Source organism: Vulpes vulpes, chromosome 7, assembly GCF_048418805.1.
Source record: "Vulpes vulpes isolate BD-2025 chromosome 7, VulVul3, whole genome shotgun sequence".
NCBI classification, from domain to species: Eukaryota; Metazoa; Chordata; class Mammalia; order Carnivora; family Canidae; genus Vulpes; species Vulpes vulpes.
In genome coordinates this window covers 21,458,711-21,484,806 of record NC_132786.1, presented here as the reverse complement: position 1 = coordinate 21,484,806, position 26,096 = coordinate 21,458,711, and positions in this window count along the sequence as shown.

The following is a 26,096-nucleotide window of genomic DNA, read 5'->3' as shown; positions in this document are numbered from 1 at the left end:
CAGAATGGGCAGTTCTCTGAACTCCTTCGAGGCACAATTTAGCTGAGGCTTCCATGTGTTCTACGGGGGGGTTCCTGTTGTGTTGAAGGGGCAGGATTGGCACCCCCCACGGGCTTTATTGTCTTCACAACCAGGGACCTGGCTAGGCACACAGAAGGGGTTCAGAAACATCTCCTGGTTGGACATGGTTCGTTGTCTATTTGCTGGCCACCTTCCCTCCACCAGGGTCCATGGAGCACCTGGCCCCTCCACCCAGAGATGAGATCAATCTTGGCCTGCAGGGGAAGGTACCCTCATTTCCATGGGTCTTGCCAGAGTGTAGCACCCACCTCTGTCCTAGCTTCCAGTTTCCCTTCACTTCTTGCCTCACCTAAGTGGCCCTGGGTGTCTGACCCACAGGGTCAGGTGTCTGACGGTGCGAATAAACCTGTGCAGCCTGACAAAGAAGGCAAAGATGCCCTGAGTTCTCTGAGAGATTCAACAACAGACATCCTTCCAGCAGTTACCCACCTGTGGCCTTGACTCTTCCTTCTGAGGCCCCAGAGACACAAGGCAGGTGCAGGGGGGGATGTCTAGCTTAAAAAGAAAAGAGTGTCATGCTTGATGTGTACAGCTCCTGGGGCTGTAACATCTGTGGAGGGAGGCCGGGTGCTTGCCCGGCAGGCAGACATGGGGACATAGGCCTCGCACACACTCACTAAACAGGAGTGTTTCCACTCTTGGAGGGAGTCCCCGAAATTGGCAAGTGGTTCTCTTAACACAGAGGAAGGAAAGAACGTGGGAGTCTCTGGCACAAACACTCTGTCCCCCACCCCAGGCTGGAGGGGAGCCATGTGGGATCTGACCGACCCCAGGAGCACCAAACAGCTTTTCTCAAATCCACATGTATAAAAGCACAAAATTATCTTCTTAGATGTCTCTAGTTTAAGGCAAAATATTTGCAGCAAATATCACTAGTCCTGTTTGGCAAATCTATTAACTAGCTACCGGGTCAGGGTTCTCCTTTTCCCTTTCACCCACAGCTGCCAGAAGAGGAAGCATGATTCAGTGCCAGAAGTTTCTGGGCTAAAGATGGGACACTAAGCCTGTAGACTCATCTTCAGGATCTGTCACCAGCTGTGAATCCGCCTCTCCCCCTTGGCCTACTTCCTTCTTGAACTGAAGGAGAGTGAAGCCTTGGGTTGGCTTAATGGGACATGATTTGCTATTATATTTGAATTTTTCTGGCTTACAAAGTCAGACTGATTTGCTTTAACACTTTAGACGGCAGTAGACAGGAAAAATTAGATCTGCCCGATGGGAAAAGCAGAAGGAAAACCTAACACCTTGTCTGGATAACACTGTATCTTAGGGAAATGTCGCCTTCCCCGGGGGATCTAGGTCTGGCCAAGTGGCCTCCGGGGATAGTCGCTGTTCCTTTGGCTGATTATCCAGAGAAGCTTCCAGAAGGAAGCATCGTGGTATGATTTCCAATTAAGTCTGAACCCCTCATGAGACTGAACATCCCCAACTCCTACTCCGGGGAAAGGCCTGGTTTCCATGGCAAAGAAAAGAGAAGATCGTCACTTTGGAGCACTTGTAATTTTCTTCAAAGTGCTTTCTGTATCTATTATCTCATTCTCTCCTCAGAACAACTCTGCGAGGTGGCAAGGGCAGGCTCTCTCCCCAGCTGGGGAAAAGGAAGCAGTGAGTTTGCCCTGCCAGTTAGAGAGCCAGGAACACAATTTGCTCCTGGCTCTCAAATCCAGCATCGGAATCAGATCTTGACACCAGATGAGATTTAAATTCAAGACAGTGGAAGAGGTCATTAGACTGTGCACTTCTCATTCTTCCTACGCCTCCAATGACTCTGTGCAGTGTGTCTGGCTGCAGACTCAGAACTGCCACCAGTAAGCCTGAACTGCCGGCATCCATCCCTCCAGAGAGCAAGCTGAATGCCCACCCCTGGCTTCCCTTGTATGCTCCCATCACCAGAAACACTTGGCTGCTTTTCTCCATATCTCTAAAGACTAAGTCAAGTCTAACTTCCTTTGGAAGGCCTTGCCTCACTGCCTCACCCACCCAGAGTGATGGCTCGACTATCAGAAGCTGGAGGCAGCCCCAGCTGGGGCTCTAACTCTTGTTATTTTGGTGTTTTTTCAAAGATCAGGCATGTAACATGTCCCAATATCCTGAAAGCACCATGATTCCAAGACGGTGGGTGGGCCGATGCCATCCTACCTAACCTACACACACGAAACAATTTTAACAGTTTGAAAAAGTATTTAATTAAATGCTTAATTGTGTGGAACAAAAATGATGTCCTGTAGAAGTCCATAAGGGAGGAGATGAAGTGAGCCATGGTCCTCCTGGAAAACTGTGGGGGAAGACACCTGCTGGCCATGGGTCCCTCGCTGCCTGCCACACTGCACATACTGCCCTCTCTACTGAGAGTGAGCATGAAACGCCTGGCATTTATTAAACACTTTGCCTTCCCAGATGCTGCAGTTCACACTTCAGTGAATAATTTTGATTGTTCCAATAATGACATGAGGCAGATAATTACAAATCCATCTCAGAAATAGAGAAATGGAGGTAGAGAGAGCAAGCAAATAGATTGAGATTGCAGAACTGGTCTGTTGATTTGAAGATCTAACATTGAAGGTTATGATCCAGTGTGAGGATTTTTTTTTTAGAGGGAGAGAGAGAGCACGTAAGTGGGGGGCAGAGGACGAGAGAGAATCTCAAGCAGGCTCTATGCCCAGCACAGAGCTGGGCTTGAACTCATGGGGCTTGAACTCATGACCCTGAGATCATGGGCTTGAATTCATGACTCTGAGATCATGACCTGAGCCGAAATCAAGAGTCAGATACCCACCTGAATGAGCTGCCCAGGTGCCCCTGTGAGGGCTGGAAATAAGAAAAGACACTCTCAGGGGATCCCTGGGTGGCGCAGTGGTTTGGCGCTTGCCTTTGGCCCAGGGAGCGATCCTGGAGACCCGGGATCGAATCCCACATCAGGCTCCCGGTGCATGGAGCCTGCTTCTCCCTCTGCCTATGTCTCTGCCTCTCTCTCTGTCTCTCTGTGACTATCATAAATAAATAAAAATTTAAAAAAAACTTAAAAAAATTAATTCTGTTTCCTGCAGAATCCAGAAGGCTCTACCCGAGGCCATTTGCAGGACGGGTAGAAACAGTTATCCACACAGGTTAGCCATATAAAGCAGAAGCTCCCCACCTGGATTAGTCCTTTAAAAAAAAAAAAAAGAAAAAAGAAAAGACACTCTCATTTTGTAATAAGAAATGCACATGAAGAGAACCCATATTGGAGAACCATCACATTGCCCAACCCTGCTGTAAATCTCCCTACAGTAGGCCCAGGCCCTTTGCCACATGCACATCTGTGGCCTGAGTCTTCTGAGATAACTCCAGGAAGTGACCCTGGGGCATGACCTCCTGTCACCTGGGCATCAAGCTCCAGTCCTGCTATAAGGAGCAAGCATGAAGGCAGCTCAGCTTTATTACTGATTTTTACTTCTCTGGTAAGTCCTCTCTCACTGCATTGATCATTTGGCCTCATAGGAAGAATACTTTGTCAGAGGTTAACAGCAACAACCAAACCCTCTATGTAGATCATTCAGTGTCAGAAATCATCTGGTCCAAAATTCTCAGCTAAAAGATGAGGAAGCTAAGCTCAGAGAGGTTAAGGGACTTGCCCAACATCACACAGCAACACTTCAGGCTCTGAGGGTTGAATCCTCGTGCACCAGCTCATCAGACTGAGAGCCTGGTGGCCAAGTGAGGGATGTGTAAATGGGCTATTCCATCTCCAAAAGGCTGAGAACATCAACTCCTGAATGACACTATGAAAAGCAGAGGACTCTCCTGAGACTCAGGCTCTATGTGGCCTTTTGAGCGATATTGTTACAAAGCCACCCAGGGAAGAGGGGTCACAGAGGGCTCTGAGCCATGCATACCACCTGCAGTCACCTGTCTGCTAAACCACGGCCCTCATTGAACAAGGTCAAATCCCCACCTTGAGTCTAAACTCCTCTCTCTTCTGGCAGGAGGGCTGAACCACTTCATCTCTCTATAAAACTGTTCATCTACAAGTCTTGCCACTTATCCCTTCTATGAGACAACCCCAAACCTGTATCTCCAGGCCTGATTTCTTGTTTGATTTCCACACACAGGAAGGAGACAGGACTCTAAAAGTCAAGCAGATACTGGTTTGAGTCCTAAATCTTCACTCACTAATCCTGTCATCAGGGCGATGGGTTGAAGTTTTGTGAGCCCCAGTGTCCTCAGCTGTAAAATGGGAGTGTTGATCGAACCCCCTTTACAGGGTCCTTGTGAGGGTTGATGATACTGGTACTGCCTATTGGGTGAGTTCTCTTAATTAGTATCACTAAATATGGGCACATATTTTGATGTGACTGTTCCATTAGAAACTTAAAATCAGAATATGGGAAAGCAAAATGATCATACCTCCAATAAAACTACAGGAGAGGTGCCTGGGTGGCTCAGTTGGTTAAGCATCGGTTCTTGGTTTCCACTCAGGTCATGATCTCAGGTCACGATCGAGCCCCACGTCAGGCTCTGCACTCAGCATGGAGTCGGCTTGAAGATTCTCTCCCTCTGCCCCTCGCCCCGCTCAAGTGCATGCGTGCAAGCTCGTTCTTGCTCTCTCTCTAAAATAAATAAATCTTCAAACAAACAAAAAACTACAAGACATAGAGCAGAATAGTGTTTCCAGATGCCATGTGATCCACCAAGAGGGGCCCTCTGACCCAGCTCTCACTGACCCGGGATGGAGGCTGATGGTCCTCAGCCTTAAGCGGCATCCTGGAATCTCCAGGGATGCTTTAAAAACCACCTATGCTGGGTACCATCCCCCGGTGTTCTCTTTTCATTGTTCTGAGATACAGCCCGGGCACCTGGAACTCAAAATTCACAGATGCCATAGTCATCCCACAGCAGACGGAGTGTGAGGCCAGAACTGACTCAAGGAACCAAAACATTCGTTTTTACCAGGGAAAAAAGTGCTAGCAGCCTAAATGCTAGCGAATGGTTTTTTTTTTTTACATACTTATCTGAAAGAAAAGAGGAAAATAGGCAACATTCTGAAAGACTAAAATCTCTCTAAGAAGAGCATAAGCTTTTTTGAGCATGAGAATCATGTCGCCTGTATGGTTTTTGCTGCTTTTTGTGCTTGCCTGCCGGGGGTGCTCCACTGGGCCTCAGAGGCAGCTCGCCCTGTCTCTCTGGGGCAGTCTGTAGGCTACAGGGGCTAAATGGTTCTGGGCATTTTATTTTGATAAGCCCATCGTAGTTTTTCCTGAAGATATTTAAATAAACCATCTCTTAAAAATAGCTTTAGCTTTCTTGGGTCCCATTTAGGTGACATCTTTGGTACAATTATCTTATAAATCAAGATTTAGGAGAAGAATCATGCTTTATTAGAAGATGGGTATTACGTGCGGAGGTAGGAGGTAGGGTTTCTGTAGTCACATCATCACCTATGTTGTTGCACATCCACTACGTGCAAGCAAAGGTTTTTTGTTTGTTTATTTGTTTGTTTCGTTTTACATGGTGGGCAGACTAAGACAGAAGTTGCTAGATCTCTGACGGGAATACTGCACCAGCCTACAGTTTTTCCTAATTAAAACAGAAGCTGTACACCTGGGGGCGGAGGGCAGTGGTTGGGAGAGATTCTTGGGATTTTCGCTTAGGTATCTTTAAAGGTTGTTGCATGATGGAACAGCGTCAAGGCTTGTGCATGGGGAGGTTGAGAGTTCAGACCAGTTCTCATTTCTTTCCCCAGACTATTCCCAGTCTTTGTGGGTAGCCATAAATTATGCATGCTGTTGATATTTTTAAAGGGGCTTTGTGATAGAGCCCTATAATTTATTTAGACATGCGTATTGGGTTTATTATCTTTTTAAGAGAGGAAATTTGCTGTGGATCATATTCAGTCTTTTCCATGACACTGTTGGGGGCGAGGCCCAAGTTTAGATCCAGCCCAAGTCCGAGAGCATGTCACATAAAAGGGCGAGTGGAGGGATATTCCCTCCTTTCTGGACTCTGCCTCACACCGATTAGTGCAATGCCAGTTACTGAAACCTTGCACTTAGTGGGCATATACCTTTTCTTGGACACATTTCATCTAGGGTCAAGCACAGTCATTATCCTTGTGCTCTAGAAATGGAAACCAGTTAAGAGGTGTGGTGATGTGCTCCCTGGAGGCTGATGGATGAAGACACACACCCTCCTCCCTTGACAGCCCCCTCATCCTTCCTTCGCTTCTGCAGCACATGGGAGAGTAGTGTGCCCTCAGAGGGCAGAATGGCTGTCACTGGAACACACGTGTTCCAGTGACAGCAACAGTCTACCCTGCTGGTGGACAGCCTCCAGTGACAGCAATGGCCTCCTCACTGATGGATGGCCTCCAGTGACAACCACAGTCTCCCCACTAATGAATGGCCTCCAGTGACAGTGATGGTCTCCCCATTGGTGGACGGCCTCCAGTGATAGTGATGGCCCCCTCCGCTGGTAGACGGCCCCCAGTGATAGCAACGGGCTCCTCACTGATGGATGGCTTCCATGATAGTAATGGCCTCCCCCGCTGGTGGACAGCCTCCAGTGACAGCAATGGCCTCCCCACTGATGGATGGCCTCCAGTGACAGTGACAGCCTCCCCCCACGGTGGATGGCCTCCAGTGACAGCGGCAGCTCCCCCACTGGTGGATGGCCTCCAGTGACAGCGATGGGCTCCTCTGCTGATGGACAGCCTCCAGTGACAATGATGGCCTCCCCGCTGATGGTCAGCCTCTGGTGACAGCGATGGCCTCCCCACTGATGGACGGCCTCCAGTGACAGCAATGGCCTCCCCCACTGGTAGATGGCCTCCAGTTACAACAATGGGCTCCCCTGTTTACGGACAGATTCCAGTGACGCGATGGCCTCCCTCGCTGATGGTTGGCCTCTAGTGACAGAGATAGGCTCCCCACTGATGGACGGCCTCCAGTGACAATGACGGCCTCCCCCATGAGTGGATGGCCTCCAGTGACAGTGACAGGCTCCCTCCCCTGTGGGTGGACGGCCTCCAGTGACAGCGACAGCCTCCCCCGCTAGTGCATGACCTCCACTGACAGCAACGGTATCCCCACTAATAGATGGCCTCCAGTGATAGTGACAGCCTCCCCTGCTGATAAATGGCTTCCGGTGACAGCAATGACCTCCAATGACAGCAATGGCCTCCCCCGCTGGTGGATGGCCTCCAGTGACAGCGATGGGCTCCCCACTGATGGACAGCCTCCAGTGACAGTGATGGTCTCCCCAGCTGATGGACGGCCTCCAATGACATGATGGTCACCCCACTGGTGGATGGCCTCCAGTGACAGCAACAGTCTCCCCCACCGGTGGACGGCCTCCCGTGATAGTGACAGCCTCCCCCGCTGGTGCACGGCCTCCGTGTGGGAGCCCCAGTGCACAGACTTCTCCTCCCTACAGGTACCATGCCTATCACACCCTTGGGAGCCGCTGCAAGTGACGTCTGTGGGTAAAGAGACTGCTAAACCCTGATTCTTCCATGGTTGTCCCCTAGACCACCAACTATTAAGATTTTCTCACTTCGCATAGTACTTTGTATCTCTTTTCTTTCTTTGTCAGGTTTTCCTTTCAAACTGCAAAATGCCTACACATGCTTTTGGTTGTGACACATTAATTCAACAATTCACCATGAAGTCAAAGTCAATCATTTCTCCATCTCCCCCTTCCACCCTGGTCCCTTCCAAGGTAATCAGCATTAAAACTTTAGTAAGCGCCCCCTGTGCTGCTGCCTGTGCTCACACAGACACACACACACACACACACACACACACACACACACACATGCTCAAAATACAAACACTTCCTTTTAACTCAACAAGATGTCTTTTTTTTTTTTCGGTTAATGCTGCAGCATATGTATCCTTCCTAGTTGCATCGTACTCAACACATGGCCACACCAAGGTCATTAATCTGATGTCCCCGCTTCTTTCTTTTGTCACTACTGTGGATAATGCTTCAGTGACCATCTTAGGTTATATATTTGTCCAAACTAATGCTATTGTTTCAGGAGGGTAGAGTCCCCAGAGGTGCTGTCCAGTGTCAAAATGCAAGCGTGTTTTAATTTTATTTTTTTTAAGATTTTATTTATTTATTCATGAGAGACACAGAGACATAGGCAGAGGGAGAAGCAGGCTCCTTGCAGGGGACTCCGGGATCACGCCCTAAGCCAAAGGCAGGCGCTTAACCTCTGAGCCACCCAGGGATCCATATTTTTATTTTAATAGAAGGTTCTATCAAGTTACTTTCCCAACCCACTGAAGCAGTTTTCAACCGTACTGACGACAGAGACACGCCACCCTAACGGCATCACCACCCTCCCAGCTCACAGTCGTTCAGATTTTAGGAGGACTCACTGTTTTCGGGAGCAACTGCCCTGAGTCACAAGGAGAGGAAGACCAGCGGGGTGCCCTGCCTCAGAGCCTGGGCTGGGCCCAGGCCCCCGGCCCAGGGGTCCCAGTTGGCGTGAGGCTAGAGCGATGCTCTTCCAGATCCCAAGGCCCGGCCTCACTGGCCCGCAGCGGGGCGTCCAGAGCCAGGAGGACCCGCATCCCTTCCTTCCCGCCACCCTGGACAGACCAGGTCGCGATGTTGACTGCCGGACAGAATATCTCAGTCACCTCCGGGTGCCACCAGCAGTGCCTGGGGCTCGGGGCAGGCTACATGGACTGCACACGCTGAGGTGGTTGTACCATGAAGTTACGTCATGGCAGCGAGTCCCTGGGAGATAATCGGTGTGACAGCGCAAGGGTAGGAATTCCCCCAGGACCTCGTGGAGATGGCAGCGTGAAGGCAGGCCACGCCATCTCCCACTCATGAGTGTGATAAATACGTCAAATCAACAACAAAAACAATAAATAGATTACATGTGGCTTAGCATGGCCCCACGTCTTGTCCCCATCCTCGCCTCAGGAGCAGAAATGAGGAAAGGTGGAGTTGAAACTCCTAAAAGTTCCCCTATCACTTAGGATTTGGAGCAGCCCTCTAAAAATGTTCAAGGGGAAAATGAGAACTGCCCTTCCACTGGGACAGTGAGAGATGAGAGAAGGGACCCAGGACACGCCACTTTCCGAGCCCTAATTTGAGTTGGAGGATCAAGGCTAGTTATCGTTATTGGTTTTGATACTGAACACTTACTGAATATTAACTTTAAGCACCATTTAAAGGTAGTCATTTGGCTTATCTCATGATTTCTCAACTTGGAGGAGTAGGATATACCATGGTTTCCATAAAATAAAGGAACTTGAGTTCTAATATTCATTTATCCGCCTGTTAATTCAGCAAATGCTAACTGAGCTTGTCTCGGGCGCCAATCCAGGGGCTGTTGCAGCCTGCTGGGAAAGTGTGAACCCCCTTCTTCCGCGGAGCTGGCGATCTAGCAGGAGGTGTGGGCACACACTGATAAAATAGTAACATAAATAATGTGTCTTGTTAAAGAAGATGTTATTTTGACATTTGCTAAATGTAAAGAAGACCATTTCACTCCGGGGAGAGATTGCATTGCACTCCAAGCATGCAAGGGCGAGTGGGGATTTACAGCCAAGGAGTGGGGCGGATAGGGGATGGAGAATCACTAAGGGAGGCGTCACATATGGAGGAATCCTTGCTAAACCAACCTAATGGGAATCTTTTGGAAGTCGGTGAAGGATTTACATATGGAAGGTGCAGAGTGTGGACCTTGATCAGGTGCTAAGGATATGGGATTCTCACTAAACTGACTTACCAGGATTCTTGCTACAACCCAGCTGTGCAGGCTGATGGCAGGGCCCAAGGATGAGTCCTCTTTGAAAAGAGGGTCAGAAGCCCGAATAGCCAGGGGAATTTTAAAAAAGAAAACCATATCTGGGGGCATCACAATGCCAGATTTCAGGTTGTACTACAAAGCTGTGGTCATCAAGACAGTGTGGTACCGGCACAAAAACAGACACATAGATCAATGGAACAGAATAGAGAATCCAGAAGTGGACCCTCAACTTTATGGTCAACTAATATTCGACAAAGGAGGAAAGACTATCCACTGGAAGAAAGACAGTCTCTTCAATAAATGGTGCTGGGAAAATTGGACATCCACATGCAGAAGAATGAAACTAGACCACTCTCTTGTACCATACACAAAGATAAACTCAAAATGAATGAGAGATCTAAATGTGAGACAAGAGTCCATCAAAATCCTAGAGGAGAACACAGGCAACACCCTTTTTGAACTCAGCCACAGTAACTTCTTGCAAAATACATCCATGAAGGCAAAAGAAACAAAAGCAAAAATGAACTATTGGGACTTCATCAAGATAAGAAGCTTTTGCACAGCAAAGGATACAGTCAACAAAACTCAAAGACAACCTACAGAATGGGAGAAGATATTTGCAAATGACGTATCAGATAAAGGGCTAGTTTCCAAGATCTATAAAGAACTTATTAAACTCAACAGCAAAGAAACAAACAATCCGATCATGAAATGGGCAAAAGACATGAAGAGAAATCTCACAGAGGAAGACATAGACATGATCAACGTGCACATGAGAAAATGCTCTGCATCACTTGTCATCAGGGAAATACAAATCAAAACCACAATGAGATCCCACCTCACACCAGTGAGAATGGGGAAAATTAACAAGGCAGGAAACCACAAATGTTGGAGAGGATGCGGAGAAAAGGGAACCCTCTTGCACTGTTGGTGGGAATGTGAACTGGTGCAGCCACTCTGGAAAACTGTGTGGAGGTTCCTCAAAGGGTTAAAAATAGACCTGCCCTACGACCCAGCAATTGCACTGCTGGGGATTTACCCCAAAGATACAGATGCAATGAAACGCCGGGACACCTGCACCCCAATGTCCCTAGCAGCAATGTCCACAATAGCCAAACTGTGGAAGGAGCCTCGGTGTCCATCGAAAGATGAATGGATAAAGAAGATGTGGTTTATGTATACAATGGAATATTACTCAGCAATTAGAAACGACAAATACCCACCATTTGCTTCAACGTGGATGGAACTGGAGGGTATGATGCTGAGTGAAATAAGGCAATCGGAGAAGGACAAACATTGTATGTTCTCATTCATTTGGGGAATATAAATAATAGTGAAAGGGAATATAGGGGAAGGGAGAAGAAATGTGTGGGAAGTATCAGAAAGGGAGACAGAACATAAAGACTCCTAACTCTGGGAAACGAACTAGGGGTGAATGAAGGGGAGGAGGGAGGGGGGTGGGGGTGAATGGGTGACGGGCACTGAGGAGGGCCCTTGACGGGATGAGCACTGGGTGTTATTCTGTATGTTGGCAAATTGAACACTAATAAATGAAATGGTAAAATAAAAAAAAAAAAGAGGATCAGAGAAGTTTGTCTACAGTTTTTTTTAAAAGATTATTTATTTATTTATTCATGAGAGACACACAGAGAGAGGCAGAGACACAGGCAAAGGAGAAGCAGGCTCCCTGTGGGGAGCCCAATGAGGATTTAGGGTCCCAGGGATCATGACCTGAGCCAAAGGCAGACTCTCAACCACTGAGATACCCAGCCAGGCATTCCAAGTCTGTCTACAGTTTGCTCAAGGAGGGCTTTGTTGGTCTGGGAGGGGGGATGAGAGAGAGAGAAAAACAGCAAATTCCCCCACACCAGCCCCTGTGGGCTACAGAAGAGTCGTTGGGAAGCCATACTCAGTCTTCAACTATAGTTTGTTGGAAGAGGCAGAGGATTTGGAACAATTTTCTTTTCTCTTTTAAAAATTTAATTCCAGTAAAATTAGCACAGCATTGTATTAGTTTCAAGTGTACAATATAGTGATTTGACTCTTCCATACAATAGCCTGTGCTCATCACAAGTGCCCTCCTTAATCCTCGTCGCCTGTTTCACCCGTCCCCACCCACCCACCTCCCCTGGGTAACCAGCTGTGTGTTCTCTAAAGTTAAGAATCTGTTTCTTGGTTTGTGTCACTCTTTTCTTTCCCCTTTTGTTCATTTGTTTTGTTTCTTAATTTCCACGTATGAGTGAAATCACATACTGTCTTTCTCTGACTGACTTATTTCGTTTAGCGTAAAACCCTCTAGTTCCATCCACATCATTGCAAATGGCAAGATTTCATTCTTTTGATGGCTGAGTAATATTCCATTATAAGTGTGCATGTATGTATATACCTGTAAAAATGTATATGTGTATGTCTCTGTCTATATGTCTATGTCTACCTATATATCTCACATCTCTTTTGTCCATTCATCAATCAAGGGACACTTGAGCTGATGCCATAATTTGGCTATTGTAGATAATGTTGCAATAAACATCAGGGTGTGTATATCCCTTCAAATTAGTGTTTTCATATTCTTTGGAAAAATACTTAGTAGCGCAGTTACTGGGTCTTAGGGTAGCTCTATTTTTTAAATTCTTGAGGAACCTCCATACTGTTTTCCACAGTGGCTGCACCAGTTTGCATTTCCACCAAAATTACACGGGGGTTCCTTTTCCTCCACATCCTTGCCACATCTGCTGTTTCTTGAATTTTTTATTTTAGGCATTCTGATTGGTGTGAAGTGGTATCTCATTGTGGTTTTGATTTGCATTTCCCTAGTGATGAGTGATGTTGAGTATCTTCTCATGTGTTTTTTTGGCCATCTGGATGTCTCCTTCGGAGAAATGTCTGTTTGTGTCTTCTGCCCATTTTAAAATTAGATGATTTATTATTATCATTATCATTATCATCATCATTATTTTGGTGTAGAGTTGTGTAAGTTCTTCATATATTTTAGATACTAACCCTTTACTGGATATGTCATTTGCAAATATCTTCTCCCATTCTGTAGGTTTTCTTTTAGGTTTTTTGGTTATTTCCTTCACTGTGCCGACTTTCTTTATTTTGATGTAATCCCAATAGTTTATTTGCTTTTGTTTCCCTTGCCTCAGGAGACATATCTAGAAAAATGTTGCTATAGCCAATATCAGAAATTATTGCCTGTGCTTCTTTCTCTGATTTTTATGGTTTCAGGTCACACATTTGGGTCCTTATCCTTTTTGAGTTAGTTTTTGTGAATGGTGTAAGAAAGTGGTCCCATTTCATTCTTCTGCATGTAGCTGTCCAGTTTTCCCAAGACCATTTGTTGAAGAAACTTTTTCCCATTCAATATTCTTTCTTCCTTTGTCAAAGATTAATTGACCATACAGTTGTGGGTTTATTTCAGGGCTCTCTATTCTGTTCCATTGATCTATGTCTAGTTTTTGTGCCAGTAACATACTGTTTTGATGACTACAGCTCTGTAATAGACCTCAAAGTGAAGAATTATGATGCTCCCGTCTTTGTTTTTCTTTTTCAGGATTGCTTTGGCTATTTGGGGTCTTTTGTGTTCACATAAATTTTGGGATTGTTCCTTCTAGTTCTGTGAAAAACGCTGTTAGTATTTTGATAGAGATTAGATTAAATGTGTAAATTACTTCAGGTAATACAGATATTTTAGCATAATTCCTTCTTCCAGTCCATGAACATGGAATATTTTTCCATCTCTTGTGTCATCTTCAATTTCTTTCATCAGTGTTTTATAGTTTTCAGAGTACCAGTCTTTCACCTCTTTGGTTAAGTTTATTCCTGGGTATTTTATTACTTTTGGTGCATTGTAAATAGGATTGTTTTCTTATTCTCTTTCTGCTGCTTCATTATTAGTGTATAGCAAAAAGTGTTGCTGTATATTGATTCTGTGTATATATATAAACATATTTCTGTATATTGATTTTGTATCTTGCAACCCTACTAAATTCATTTATCAGTTCTAGTAACTTTTTGGTGGAGTCTTTAGCATTTTCAATGTATAGTATCATGTCATCTGCAAATAATGAAAGTTTTATTTCTTCCTTGCAGATTTGGATAACTTTTATTTCTTTATATTGTCTAAATACTGTGGCTAGGATTTCCAGACTAATGTTGAATAAAAGTGATGAGAGTGGACATCCTTGTCTTGTTCCTGACCTTGGGCGGGGCGGGGGGGGGGGGGATTCTCAATTTTTCCCTATTGAGTACGATGTTAGCTGTGGGTTTTTCATATATGGCTTTTTGTGTTAAGATATGTTCCCTGTAAATATACTTTGTTGAAGGCTTTTGTCATGAATGGATGCCATACTTTGTCAAAACTTTTTCTGCATTTACTGAAATGATCATATGATTTTTATCTTTTCTCTTACTGACGTGATATATCACATTGATTGATTTGGAATAAATCCCACTTGGTCATGGTGAATGATTTTTTTAATGTTTTGTTGAATTTGGTTTGCTATTATTTTGTTGACGATTTTGGAACCTATGTTCATCCAAGTTACTGGTTTTAGTTCTTTTTTTTTATGGTGTCTTTATCTGGTTTTGGTATCAGGGTAATAATGGTCTCATTGAATGAATTTGGAAGTTTTCCTTCCTTTTTTTTTTTGGAATAGTTTGGGAAGAATAGATATTTATTCTTCTTTCTCTAAATGTTTGGTAGAATTTGCCTATGAATCCATCTGATCTTGGGCTTTTGTTTGTTGGGAGTAGATCTGGTTCAATTTAAGGTAAAAATTGTCAAGGTGTATTTATGTACACTATGTCAGATGCTTAGAAAGTTTTGGACAAAGTGACCCATATTAAGTATACAGAAAATGAAAACAAATGCTGTCATCTGAGTTCAGCGAACAAACTATGACCAAAACAAAAAGAGAGATTGAGAGAAGGAGCAAGGGAACAGGAAGAGGAAGGAATCATGGCAAATAAAGGATCATGGCCTATAAAAGACAAAAGGAATTAATTCTTTTTTATGGTTGATTATTATTCACACACACACACACACACACACACACACACACACACACATCTCCTTTATCCATTCATCTTACCATTTGCAATGATGTGGATAGAGCTAGAGAGTCTAATGTTACGCAAAATAAGTCAGAGAGAAACAAATACCATATGATTTCATTCATATGTGGAATTTAAGAAAGAAAACAGATGTATATAGGGGGAAGAAAGAGAAAGAAGCACAGCATAAAACAGACTCTTAACAATAGAGGATGAGTTAAATGGGTGATGGAGACTAAAGAGGGCACTTGTTATGAGGAGGACTTGGTGTCCTATGTAAGTGATGAATCACTAAATTCTGCACCTGAAACTAATATTACACCATTTGTTAACTAACTGAAATTTAAATAAAAAGTTGAAAAAAAAAATAGATTCCTGGAAAACAGTGTAGTCCAGAGCAGATATTGCAGGAATAATGATAACTATGGGGGTATAATAAAACATAGAAATAGAAAACAGAAATATTCAATTAAACATAGAAATTTTTGAGTTAATAGAAAGTCAATAAAATTTAAAATCATAGACTGAGTTATCAAGTATATAGGTTAAGTAATTAAATGATAGATTAAATTATAAAAATATGGATGGAAAGAGATATAGAGCTAAGGAAGTAAAATGAGAATACAAAATGTATCCTTCCATATCTAATCAACAAACTAGTGATATAATAAAATGTGTGTGTGTGTGTGTGTGTGTGCTTCCTAACAATACATTATATGTTTCAAGGAAAAAATAGACATTTTTGAAAATCCAATTAATTGGATGGAGAAAAGGCAGGAGACAATCTGTGAATGCACAGGTGCAGAGATAATTATTAAAAATTTTAGGGATCCCTGGGTGGCGCAGCGGTTTGGCGCCTGCCTTTGGCCCAGGGCGCGATCCTGGAGACCCGGGATCGAATCCCACATCGGGCTCCCGGTGCATGGAGCCTGCTTCTTCCTCCGCCTGTGTCTCTGCCTCTCTCTCTCTCTCTCTCTCTGTGACTATCATAAATAAATAAAAATTAAAAAAAAAAATTTAAAAATTTTAGAGAGGAAACACTAGCCAGAAAAGAGACAAAAAAAAAAAAAAAAATACAATCTAACTTGAAAGCAGTTACCCAGCTGATGCAACAGCACCAAAAGCTGAAAAAAGTCCTCAGAGAATTTATAGGCAAATTTTCTTGAAATAAAGGAAAAGTAGAATCTGCAGAATAAAACAATCTGAAAATCTGCAGATTAAAAAAATAAATCAGAAATTGTTGATGTGTTATAAATAAATTATTGAGCTTTAAGGATTTAAAAAATTACTTCCAGCAGTCAAAACCAGTCACCTTCAAAAGAAAATGGGAAAGAACCAAAACAAGCTGATCTAGTTCCTCCACAGCAACACTCCGGGCTAGGAAGCAACGGGAGGGGACTTCCATTTCTGCTAAGGTGGCAGACTAAGCATCTGGATTGACCTGGTTACTGAAAAACTAAAACAAAAAAACCTTACAGAAAAATATGCAAAAGTCTTAGTTAAATCCATTGATGATCTGATAAGATGTAAACAATCCTTAGGTCAAAATATAAAAGAACTCAGGGAGAAAAAAAAAACTCAGAGACAACAGGAGCTCCACTTGAGCACTGCAGTCAACCTAGGTCATCTGATGAGCTCATCAAACCTGAGCGTTAGACACACATCCCAGGACCAGAGTGGGAACCCAATAGGCATTCTTCCTCTGAAAAACAAAGGCCCACCTGTTGGTTCAATGTAATTCTATCCTGAAAGACAGTGCCCCAAAACCACATTCCTGTGCTGCCATGAGCTAGGTTCCTTGCAGGTTTTTACTTAGAAATAATTTCCAAGTTACAGGAAATCTGGGAGAATGATACAAAGAAGATCTTTACACCTTATTGAGATTTACCCAACTGTCCGCATTGTGTGCTCTAGAGCAGTCTTTTCTAGTCCAGGATCCAAACCAGACTCACACACTGTAGTTCATTTCCATGTCTCCTAAATCTTTAATGTGAATGGTCCCCACGCCTTTCTTTGTCTTTTGTAACATCATTTTCGAAGAGTGAGAATGCCCTACAGTCTGGGTTGTTATATGTCCTTGTGATTTGATTCAAGTTACCTACTTTTAGGAAAACTGCAGCGTAAGAGACATGTATCCTTCCCCTTACATCACATTAAGAACCATGTCATGTTGGGGATCCCTGGGTGGCGCAGCAGTTTAGCACCTGCCTTTGGTCCAGGGTGTGATCCTGGAGTCCCGGGATCAAGTCTTGCATCGGGCTCCCTGCAGGGAGCCTGCTTCTCCCTCTGCCTGTGTCTCTGCCTCTCTCTGAGTCTCTCATGAATAAATAAATAAAATTGTAATAAAAAAAGAAGAAGAAGAAGAACCACATCATGTACTGCCAGGGGTTGTTCCATTACTAGAGATGGTAACTTTACACACTTGGCGAGGGTGGTTCTGCTAGGTCTTTCCCACGTAATGCAACTGATTTTTCTTTTTATAATTAATAAATAATTTGTAAACAAGGGTCTGGAGATGATACAGGTATTTCTGACTTATCAAACAATCACAAACTAATTTTAGTATCCACTGATAATTCTTAAGTAAATTAGTATTTACCATGATGTTCATAAAATGCTTATTTCCCAACTCCATCACTCCTACCTACATAGATGAGTTGATGTTTTCCTGTGAGGAATAGCTTTCCCTCCATCCCTTACCCTTCCTCACCCACCCTCTCTTCCTCCCTCATTCACCAACCCTCCCTGCCTCCTTTCCTTCTTCTTATCATGGATTCTTGTTTCATTCAGTGGGTTAGGATTATGCACTAATATTCTTTTAATGACCAAATGTCCCCAGGTTTGTCCACTGATGGTCCCTGGGTTGTCAGGACACGGCCTCATTTTCCTCTGAGTCCTTCTTTACTTCCTGGCACGAAAAGTTGTTTCAGGCTTATCTTGTACTTTTCTTGCTCCAGACCCAGAATAAGTGATTTCTCCAAGATGCCCCAGATAACTTAAATGGGAAATAGTATTGAAAAGCAATGATCTGGGTGTGAGATGTGTGGACAGAGTTGTTAACACTTTACCATTCTGTGAGTTTGGATGTTTCTAGATGATAAATACATGCTAAGATCAGTGGATCCCATTGGCTCATGCTTGTCACTGCACTTCATTTGGTAGGAACCCTTCCTTGGACTGGGGGAAGGTTGTATGGACTATCAGGCAGTCTCAAGTAGTGCTGCTGGTGGCCGAGAAGTAAAGGAACACCCATATCTGGAGTAAGCAAAAAGGCGTATTTCTGGCCACCTCCAGAATGGAAGGGGTCTGATGCAATTTATCTGCCACCAAATGGCTCATGGAGAAAAGGTACCACATCAAGGGGTCAGCATTAGTTTCGGCTACTGATAGTTTGGGCATTCAGGTGTGACAGGAGCTTGGCCTTCCCAGGTGAGATGGAGCCCAAACTATTCTTTCGTACAAAGCTGAAAGCCTCCATCTCTGCCACCGTGGCTGCTATATTCATGAGCCCATTTTGCAAGCTCTGCAGTAGTCAAAGAGGGAGTCTCATTGACACCCATAGGTCAGACCATCCCGTTCAGCAAGCTCTGTTAGTAGCTTCTCTGCAGTGAGCACTCTCTGGTGAGTACTAATGTGAGACACAAAGACCCCCACTCTTTGGGTTCATTTCATGGGCCCAGGTACACACCCTGGAAGGAACTACCTCCCAGTCATGTTCCTTCTAGGAACCGTGATGTGGTTTAGGACCTACATTTACGATCTAATACTACGTACTGTCTTGACATCTGAATCTATTAACCATCATAAGAGAACTTGGAAGATCAAGGTACTCTTCTTACCCATTATGGTAACTATGTCCACTTGGCCTCTGACCATAAATGCTTCCAGTAGGCCTGTGCAATTCTGGAGTCATCTTCATTCATTCCGTGGAGCCCCTTTCATGACAGCACTTTCCAGCCTCAGCTCTTGCTCATTGAGAACAACCACACAGAAGAGCTTCTGAAAAATCCACATGCCTTCCGGTAAATGCTTTCCCTATTACCTTAGTGAGAAAGTGTCCTCTGGGTCCTGTTGGGAAACACTTTTAGAGGCAGGTTCCCAGATATTACATAATAAATCCTTCTACTAGTCCCTTTCACTTTTATATTCTGATTCTTTTTCAATACTAGGTCAATATCTTCATCTCATTTACTGTAAGATATGACCATTTTCAAACTTAAAGGAGCCACCTCACTAGACGACTAGATGACCTACAGATCTCCTTGCCAAAGCATTGTCTCCTGTATGTGGCAAGTGTCCCCAAGTCTACAGCTTTTTCCCCTAGCCAGATTTATCCCACCCCTAGTGGTCCCACATCCTCAAGATCCACTGCCACACATTTCCCTTGCTTCTACTGGAAAACTAGCCAGCAACCATTATGTCTTTTAGTGTATGATCTATTTACCTCCAAGCTCATTAGTCCTCATCACAACCCAAACTAGGAAGCACAAACACTGCTCTGCAATGTGGGAAGAGTGGTGTCAGCATGTTGTAATAAGAACTTCAGGTGAATCAATGCTGTATTCTTCAGGCAAGGAGAAGCTTCTTTTCTCTGACAGTGGGGAAGACGCTGCTTTTGCATCCTGAATATTTAAGTAGGATTTCAGATTTAAAGGTCCTCAGGCTCATCCATTCAGATGCCCTCATCCTGGGCCTCTCATCCTCTACTTTTCCATCATTGACTTGTCAAGGCTGTACATATGGTCTCTTTTGCACCTTGCCATTTTACAGTGAGATTTTGGACCTCATGCTCAACATTTCAAACTTTCAGTTATGATTACAACAGGTGACAGTTTCCCAGTCTAATGCTACTGAGACGCTCTAGTGATACTCTCTGTGATACTCTGTGATACTCTCATGTCTTAAGTTAGCATTTTGATGTCCTGGGCCTATTGTCTACTTTTTGAAATGTTTCCAATGTTGTTAATAAAGCTGGACCACTTCACAATTCTTACAAAGATTATTTCCCCAATACGAAGTGTTATAATCCCCACACATTCTAATGCCTCATCCTCTGCCTCTACCTTATCCCAATTAAGTAATGCCACTGCATGCCTGGGATTATGAGCACTATTCCACTTACCACCTGAACATTGAGATCCTTACTGCCACCAATAAGCTCAAAAATACCAAAACACCATTTTGAGGATTTGCTTTCCTAATAACCTAGGGCCACTTCTGGTACCAATATCATAAAATGAATCCAACATTAAAAAAAACAAAAAACAAAACAAAACACTTGAGGACAGAACTTATCTAATATTGCTATCTGGAGAAGTACACTTCTGATAACTGAAGTAGGAATATGATCAGGTGGACAAGGGAGGGGGAGGCAATGTACAAATGTGTTACCCAGGCTGCTATTTCTAGGTGTGAATTCTTGCCAGATTCATAGGAATGTGACCCCAAGAAATACATAAACTGCATCTCAAGGTCACCCTTGTTTGGGGATTATGGGAAAATAAGGAACAATTTAATATTTGCTCTATTTTTCCAATGGTCAAAAGTGGAAATCCCTGGAATGTCATTTTCCTGCACTTTTGGGTCACATATGTGCCAAGTAGGATCATATAGTGACATCCACAGAGGACCCTCTGACTGGGAGTTGAAGTAGACAATATGGCAAGTAGTGATACACTGTCAAGTTATTTCTTTCTAAGACTGATCTTAGCTGATGCAAAACTGCAACAGGGTTCAAGTGAAGCCAAAAAGATCTGAGTGGTATATAAGAGGTCACTGATTCCCTAATTTTCCATAGGCTTTGAATAAACACAGAGAAACTTGTTCCTAAGGAATGAATGGATATTTATCTGAATTTGAATTCTTCCTTAAATTTTCTTCCTCTTAATAAAATGAAGGATTATTGAATGTAACACTTTGAAAATTAAAAATAATAGGTATGGTCTGAACCTATATATAGAAATCTCTTTAACTTCCTCTTTACTCTTCTATTTATAATCTGAATAGGGAACTATCTGAAATGATATTCACAAAATGATAATGCTAGTGTTTGGGGGGATTTGGGGTGATTGATTACTTTCTTTGTACTTTTCTGAATTGCTTGAGTGTTTTATAGTGAGCATGTATCATTTTTACAAAGTGCAATAAAGTCATCATTCAAATAATAATGGTGACATCATGATCTTTGATGTCACCATGGGTAAGTGAACCTTTGCTTACTTCCTATCCAATAATGAAATCCACCCAAATTCATTCACAAGAAGAGAAAGTCACCTGGTATTTACAGTAATAGGCAGCATTGCAAGCAATTTTCTAAAATTTGCTTAAAATGCCTAGAAATTTTCTGTGATGTTTGGGCTAATAGCTAGACTATTAGCTAGGTCAGAATGTGTGACTTACAAGTCAAATATCCATTATCCCAATTCCTTAAAATGCTCAAACTTAGAACGAGAACTACCTAGTAGCTCATTAGAAGAAAGGAAATGTATCTAGCTTTCCATTTGATGAAGAGAGTCAAGACATATGCCAAATCTGAAAGGATGGGTGTCAGTTTCAGAGTAAAGGAATTCCTCTTTGAAACCAAAATGTATCCTAACTACCCACCGACTAATCTCAGAAATGCTCATCATCTGTATCAGCTAGTTATGGTTGCTCAATCAACTCTCAACTTAGTGACTTAGTGGCTCATTTGTTATTTCTTAAAGTCAGTAGCCAGCTGGGGATTCTGAACCATAGGCTTTGTTGTGCATCTGTGACTGGCCCAGCCATTGAATGAATCGGCTACTTGCTTTAGGGGCCCAGCTGGGCTGGTAGGGCTCTGTTCCACGAGGTCTCTCATGCTCCAGCAAGCCAACCTGGTATTCTGACATGAAGGCTGGACAGGACAGACTTCCAGAGAAGAAAGAAAAAGCACTCAGATTCTCTTGGGGTCTAGGTTTGGACCCAGCACACCTCCAGCTTTCTCCACATTATGTTGGTCAAAGCAAGCCACAGAGCTGGCCCAGATGCAAGAGTGGGGAATTAGACTCATCTTATTGGTGAGAAGAACTATAAAGATAAATTGTACAAGAAAGGCAAGAATTAAAGACATGTTTACATTCACTCTATTGTAAAATTTGAAAATTGGAGATTTCTGTAAAGTAGAGGCCATGTGTAGGCTGTTCCTACGCATGAGCAAACCAAACACTAAAGTAGCTCTGTGGCTTCTTCAACGTTGCAAAGCTAATGAGGGAGAGAAGCAGAACAGCAGTCAGTTGGCTCTATTTACCAGTAACTCCAGAAGGCAGAATTATATTATTTTACTTAAAACATGGAAGAAGTGCCCAAAACACTCAACTCCAAGTAGACTTCATAATAATATCTAATGAAGCAAAGTCCCTGATGGCCCTCATTTTTCCAATGGCTCATTTATTTTGTTGCCTGGGCTTCTGCAGACCTTCACATTGCTCACAACTGCTCAGAATTTCTATGTCTCCTCCTCACGCATGGCAACCACTGACCACTGACCTGTGTTCTTGGCCTTCCTTCTCAGTGTTTATCTCTGTTTTTCTATTTCTTCAGGACCCTGTTTTATGTGTCAAACAGCAATAATGCTGTGGAATTAGGGCATTACTTCAGGCCTTGTGGCAGTCAAGGGTGCGAGAGTGTGGGCAATACAAGGTAGTGGGTGACTCTTGTACTTTCATGAGAGCACATGCTCCCTTGAAGTGGCAGGATTGGCTGCACTATTCTGGAAGATGTTCCAGAAGAGGGCATTCATAGCAGGAGGGTAGAAGAGTGGGAAAGGTGACCAGGAGTGTGAGAGGGGCATGGGATGGTGCAGAGCAATCCGGAAGAGAGGAGGGGTGGGGGTGGGGGTGGGGGTGGGGGGTGTTCCACGCATTCACACTACACCTTTCCATACTGGTAGTAAACAAACCCAGAATTCAACAATCCTGGTATATTTACCCATTCGAATAGCAAATTTAGGACTGGTTTGTTTTTTTCTTTTAAATCCCATTCCCTTTAATGGTAGGTTTGATAAATGGTGACTTACAGAGATACTATAAAAAAGGATAATTGATTTTGTGATGGTTTTTAAAAGTAGTTCATTCACATGCAAATTAAAATGTGTTGCAGCTGCTGCTCTCACAAAGAAAACTAGGTTGCGAGAACTCAAACATTAATTTCCTCTTCTGCAAGTGTTTGGCAGAGGCTTCAACCTCTGCCCTGACCCCAGCTGCCTCCCATAGGCCATCAGGACAGGGGAAGGCTTCCTGCCCATCCTGTGCCACTTGGGAATCAAGGGCTACTTTCCACTGAGGAAATCGCAGCGTGTCTTCGCCCCTTCCCCATGCCCCCCAGGCTGTCCTCTGCTGATCCTAGGCCAGGTGCTCTGATTTCAGAAAAACAAACAAACAAACAAGAGGATCTCTTTCCTCTGTGTAGGCATGGCTCACAATCAGGCTTTGAATGAAAAACTGAGAGAAACATGCAAGAATCATTGTGTGTGTTCTTGCACCAGAGAGTCTAGGCTTGAGCAAACACTACAAACCCTTACTCTCCTTGGGGAGAGAACTCCACAATTATGAGTAGAGTTCTGTTGTCAGATACTCACATTGCTATTAAGAAAAACAGAGCAGAGGGACACCTGGGGGGCTCAGTGGTAGAGCATCTGCCTTCAGCTCAGGGCGTGATCCGGGTTCCTGGGATCCAGTTCCACATCGGGATCCCCACAGGGAGCCTGCTTCTCCCTCTGCCTGTGTCCTTGCCTCTCTGTGTGTGTGTCTCGTGACTAAATAAATAAAATCTTAAAAAAAAAAAAAAGCAGAAAAAGGGGACAGAGAATGTTTAAAATGATAGAACTACCCTGGGGCTGCAGGAGACCTCTGGTTCTCAAACAGTGTTGTGTGTGGTCCACCCTGAAACAAGGACATAAGCCCACCTGGCCCTCCACAGTGAAGTGTCACCAGAGGGACCACCTTTCCACACAATACAAATGAGGTGTTAGGGAAAAAAACCAGACGTGCAGGTCATTCAGAAATTTCCCGCAGAGGGGTGTGCCTCCAGTGAACATCTGGGACGCGGTTCCCCACCTGGGAACAATGGGGTCAGACTGGCGACAAGACAAGATGACAGACCCAGGAGGTGGCTCGTGACAGAAGAGGAACCAGAGGACAGTGACTGGTCTGCCCTAAACTCCTCCACGTTATGTCATAGTTACAGGTAGTAACGACCTCAGCGCATTACACAGCATGGTGTTTGTGTGTTTGTGTAGGACAGAAATATGACAGAAAAAAAAAAAACAGAAAAAAAAAAGAAATATGACAGAGAACAGTGGAAAGAACCCTCACATCTCAATCCTGGAGCATCAGTTGTTTTGTAAGAACATTTTGGAGCATAAGTGGACTGCTCTGAGCTTTCTCTAGACGAGCCCGTGATTCAGGTTATAATGTCTCGCAAAAGCGTTTAGGGAATAGAAATCTGATTTGTGTGCACACCTCAGAGAGAGAGCACACATCCAGCGGGCAAGGGCTCGAGCCTCAGTTTACCACAGGCTCTTCACAAGGGCTTCAAGTTGCCGTCCTGACTCAGCACGTAGACCTCATTAGAAGGGATGGGGAGGTACCCAGTTAAATCTATTCATTCCCTGAAAACTGTTGGGCTGGCTGAGAGACAGGGGCACCCAAAATGGCAGACATCTCAAATTGGGTCAAAATGGCTGATCTTCCGACCAAAGCAGCCATGACCACATCATCTCCAGTAAATCAAAGCCTAGACAGGAAACCGAAACTTTCCATCCAGGACTTTCCAGCCAGGGACCACCCCCCCATCATCCGTACTATCCCCACCCCCAGCCAATCACCTGGGGACACGGTGTTCCCTTGCCTAATTTGGCAAGGGATCCACCAGATCTAGACCCGGAACCAATAAGGCTTTAAAACCCCCACACTCCCCAACCCCCAGGGACTTCCCTGACTCAGGTCACCTCTCCCAGTCATGGAACCTCGCCCGGGAGCGCTCCCCATTAAAGCACTCTCGAACCTACTGCCTGGCTCTGCTGGTATTTACTTATTTATTTATTTATTTATTTATTTATTTATTTATTTATTTCTCCACTGTTCATTTTGGAAAAACCTAACAAAAAGTATACATGGCACTTAAAAAATATATTAATTTAAAGGTAGCATATTACTAATGTGTAATAATTCTTGATTTTAAATAACGTCAAGCCTATCGATTTTAAGCTTAGGAGTTTACGGAGGTGACTCTTCTCTATCAGATTGTATTTTTCACTGCATCTCCCAGAGACTTTTGAGTCAGTGACCCATCCTGTTGGGAGCTTTTGTATCACGCTTATCTCATTTTATTTATTTATTTTTTTAAAGATTTTATTTATTCATGAGAGACATACAGAGAGAGGCAGAGACATAGCCTAGGGAGAAACAGGCCCCCTGTGGGGAGCCCAATGCCCTGTGGATCCCAGGACCTGGAGATCATGACCTGAACCAAAGGCAGATGCTTCACCCACCGAGCCACCCAGGCGCCCCCTAAATTAACAAACTTTAATTTGAATAACAGTTCTAGGACTTAAAAAAAGTTTGAAAAAAGTTTGAAAGAGCTACAGTGTTGCATTTTCTCTGACAAGTCTTGCTTACACTACTGTCTATAGTGACTACATATAATTTTAAGTTGTGTTAAATTTAGTCTGTTGAATTGTTACAATTTATGTCCCTGAAAATAAACCACAATAATTATGTCAACATAAAATGCCATTTTTTCCTTTATTGCACCGTCCTGTGAGACACGTTAATTTCCAGTTAGCAGCAAGCCTTCACTGGAGATGAGATACTCCTATTGTTCAAAACCCAAGGCATCTGCAATATTCAGAAACCGGGGCTTGAGTAGGTGGACCTTCTGGTTGAGCGAACAGTTTGGTTGGTTCAGCCCTGGGAGAAAGATTTTTGTCTCTGGTGTTGGAATCTGCTCTTCCGTCTTGCTACACCAGAGCCCAAATCCAGTGACCTCTGGGCTCGCTGCCCTAACCATGTCCTGCGTTGCCAGAATCACAGGGGTAGCTGTAGAAGGTAGAGGTGGTGCCAAAGGAAGCCTAGGCCCCAGCACGTGGCCCGGGATTTCATGAGGCCGGTGTATTCGCTTTATGCACGTGCCTGCTATTTGCTGCTTGAAGTGCTTCCATTATAAGAACAGAGAAAAAGCCTTTGGCTAA